At 37.5% G+C, this 4270-nt stretch overlaps 1 pseudogene; it reads left to right on the top strand.

Annotated features, from left to right (window-relative positions):
- Positions 1-575: 575 nt before the first annotated feature.
- LOC147818156 (uncharacterized) lies at positions 576-3472 on the top strand (annotated as a pseudogene).
- The last annotated feature ends 798 nt before the right edge of the window (positions 3473-4270 follow it).

Here is a 4270-nt window from a genome sequence, read left to right on the forward strand (position 1 = left end):
TGGACTGAACTCTGAACTGGTTTTCTGACCTCTTCTCACCTTTTCGACTTTTCTGCACTTCTCCCACTTTGTGACTGACATCTGACTAATGTGTGTTTCCACTTGGAGAAGAGAGTAATTTTCCACTGAACTTTGGAATAATTTAAATCTAGCGTTTACTTATAAACTTGCACATCCGTCTTCCACCATGACCACAAAACATTAAGTGAAATAACATATAAACTACTTGCACTAATAATGGCAGAGAGGAGTAATAGGAGTGTTAATTTCATATTACATCCTTCAAACCTTGAATTAGTCATGATACAAGTGGTTAATTGATCAAACAACAATATAAACATTTCACAAAGATAGTAGTTTATAAATGTGGATTACACAGCAGTTCTTTGACTGTAATAATAATAACATGATGTCTGCATATATCCCACAGAGCCAAAGCTCAAAGCCCAAAGCGACAGATGATCTGCGTACTTGTTGATGACATTTGGAAAATTGAAGTGAATTCAAGCAGAGCCCAGTGTCTCATCATGGCAAAGGACATAGCAAGACAGTATCCAAAGCCATTTATGGACACAATGGATGACGGAACAACTGTAGGGGCAGGTTATGAATGTCTTCTTTGTCAAATAAAGACGCGCATTGAGCACTTGAACAGAAACAACACCCTCACTGAAAGCAGAACAACGGATGCAAATGGGGCTAAACCACCTGGACCTGCAGATACTTATGGCTGCACACTGTGACAGCCTGAGCATCCACCTAAGGAGACAGAAGAATCTCTGGAAATAAGAGACAAAAGCTGTTGGATATCTTTTCACGTGAAGGTTCCTCAGGAATGTAAAGGGCAGAAATTTTCAAGCTTATGGAAACAACATATTACTTGCAACACTAAATGATAAATACTAATCCAGCACCACCTTTTGACGATGTGAAGTAGCAATGGCCATATTTGTTTTTCCCCAAGGAGCATATGCACTCATTTTGAACTGCTGACTGATGTTCCAATTGTCCAAAAGATTGAGGCTTTTCTTGAAGAGCATGGCAGAAACATCATGGAGTTCTTCAAACAAAACCCAACAAACAACGATGTAAATGCTGTTCTCTACAGGACAGATTGCAGTGTGACTGCTTCAAACATCCTGCAGGTTCTAATGGCACACTTCAAAGAGCCATCGGATGCCCTTATCATCCAAACTGATGTAAGATCATCTTTGTTACAGTGTCTATTTTAAACAATATTATAGTAAGACATTTATATCTTTCTTTGCATGATTTCTTTGCCATTCTTCTAAAACTCTTTTTCATTCATCATAAATCAACATGCATCTGCAAGGTCTAATAACTAATTTTGTTTCTGTGCTTTTTGGTGTCAGCCACAGCAGCCATTGTACAGTTGACTGTCCCACTGCCTGACACCCTACGTTTGATTGTGGTTGATAAGTATGTGTTTTTGTATGTACATAAAGTATGGACAGCTGGCTGAGAGGACAACAATGAATTACTTCAGTGATAAATTTATCAATCTCAAATCAGAAGCCATGACTTCGCGATTCAATGGATCTCCAGTCTCTATGTCAAAAGTAAGCAACAGGACAACAACTGGGTATAAATAAAGGAGTTTATTAACTAAACTACCATCTACAGAGTAAATGCAAGGTGTAATAATCATAAAGATGAAAATAATAATGAAATGAGCAGTGTGATGAGTTGGCATTGGTGGGAGAGAATATGTCATGGCTATACACTACGGCTATACAGCTAATGATCACTACGTCTATGAATGAGATTTGGTAATAAAATACTACTATATTTCGACATCAACCCAGTCATGAGCAGAGTGTTAAGACCGGCCTACTGTGAGTTGCGCTGTAGCTGGAGACCCTTGGCTGGAACCCAGGTGGCTGAGGTTGCCTTGGTAACCCTGGAGATGCGGGATCTAGGTGGATTCTCCTGGAGGCCGTGTCCCGTTATGGTGACGGTGACAGATTCTGCCGGTGTCTCAGTGATTCAGCTCTGGTGGAGTTTGCCAGGAGACTTTCTGTCTCGGTCACTCTTGATTTCTGGTCGGCTTCTCTGCAGGCGGTCGTGAGCAGATGTGTTATCTGCTGACGTCTCTTGTGGGTTGATGCGAAATAAACTGTCAAAAATCCTGGTGCACGTTTCAGGGGCGTTGCCCATCTTCTCCTGTTTTTCAACTTGGAGAAGATAGTAATTTTCCATGGAACTTTTGAATAGTTTAATTCTAGAGTTTACCTGTAAACTCACACATCCATCTTCCACCATGACCATAAAACATTAAATGAAACAACATATAAACCTAATGGCACTTATAATTACAGACAGGAGTAATAGGAGTGTTGATTTCATATTACATCCTTCAAACCTGGAATTAATCATAATACAAGTGGTTAACTGATCAAACAACAATACAAACATTTCCTGAAGCTAATAGTCTATAAATGTGGATTACACAGCAGTTCTTTGACTGTAATAATAATAATAATATGGACATTCTGGATGTCATGTAGTGTGTGTTACCTTGTGTGAAGGATGCTGACAGTGTGGTCACATGAAGGTAGAAGTTTGGGATTTAACTATTACATAGAAACATCTCAACAGCATGGTCTGTTTGTGAGAGAAGGGTCCTTTGTCTCTGTTTCCTATTAATTTGATAGTTTGATGGTGGAAAGATTCACAAAGTGTCAATTTTGGGTCCATAATTCTGCATGTCCTTACAATGAACTTTTTTAATGGCTTGTGACTGATGCCAGGCCAGGTATGTACACTACATAATTGTCAACAACAATAATACTTATTGAATGTTTTATTTATGGTGTTGACTGTTTGACTGATATATATAGCCTATAGTCTTATAGTTAAACTATTGTAATTGCATTTTGTAATTTGCTTGGGCTAGCTGTACTCTTCTCCTCCAGCTACAACTTCAACCGTCAGTATCAAAATAATGCAGCATCCACACTGGAATTCATTCAAGTGTTTTTTTCAAAACCTACTGTAAAATACAGCTTGAGTTTAATGACTTTTCTTAATTTATTGCCATTGTCCAATAACCAACCAATGGTGCATCTGACACAAGAACAACAACTACAAACATTACTGCAGCCTCTACTAATATTGCTATGGCTGATACTATTTCCATTCCATCACATTCTACTTTCTAATTTGATCATCGGTGTGATGTGAGACATGGTTCAAATATTCTACACCACTACTTTGCACTGAACAGGCTCTTGCTTCATGTGCTTCATTCATAGATTGATGTCACCTGAAAAAAAGAGTATTTGCAGAAACTGCATTGACATTAATCCAGAGAGGGGCACATAAGCAAGCCATGAGAAGGTGCATCAAAAAGAAGAGCGGGAAGATGGCCAAAAAGAAGGCAACATCTGTGAATCTGCATATCTGCACACTCATCAAAAACCTCAGTGACTTGAAGTGGGACTTTGTCTGATCACTCACTCACTCACTCACTCACTCAGAGAGTAAAACCCCAGGGTCTTTTCTTATTGAAACTATTGGAACTCAAGTTTTATGATGTTCAGAAAAACAGAAAAAACATTTGTACAATTGTTTTGTGTTCACTTTACTGAAATACTGTCATGCAAACCAGACTGCTGCTGTTCTGCAGGAGGTTAATTGAAAACAGTTATGATATTGATATTCTGTTCTCACAAAAGCAAAATTGTCACAGTGAGTTACCGAATAATGTATGCAGAAAGAAAAAAACAAGGAAAAGAAAACAGGTAGGGAGTTGTGGTTTATTCAGGTCTAGTTTTGTTTATGTTGCAATGGTGACATGTTTTTTTTTTTCAATAAATATTTGAAAAGGAACTGCCTAAGGAATATTGTCCCATTTTCATTCATTATTATTATTATTATTAGTAGTAGTAGTAGTAATAGTAGTAGTAGTAGTAGTACAGTAACATTCTTTATCATTAAATACAAGATAGATACATACTGTAGATTCATATACATTTACTATAAATATACAGTATTTTACTGACAAAACTGTGACCAGTATTGTGTTGTAAATTTACAAAAATACAGTAAAGAACTGCATTACTATTTCTAGTAATATACTGTAATTCTAAATACAATAAGAAACTGTAAAAAAAATATTTAAAAATGCAGTACTTAGCAGGTGAAGCTGCTGCGAGTTAATTACTGCAAATTTACAGTGAAAAGTCAGTGCAGGTGTAAGGTTTGGATGGTGCTGAACCTTACAACCAGGATGAAGGCCAGCAGGATT

Source organism: Seriola lalandi, unplaced genomic scaffold, assembly GCF_002814215.2.
Source record: "Seriola lalandi dorsalis isolate HSWRI2012SDOR001 ecotype SW California unplaced genomic scaffold, Sedor1 jcf7180002054686, whole genome shotgun sequence".
Lineage (NCBI taxonomy): Eukaryota > Metazoa > Chordata > Actinopteri > Carangiformes > Carangidae > Seriola > Seriola lalandi.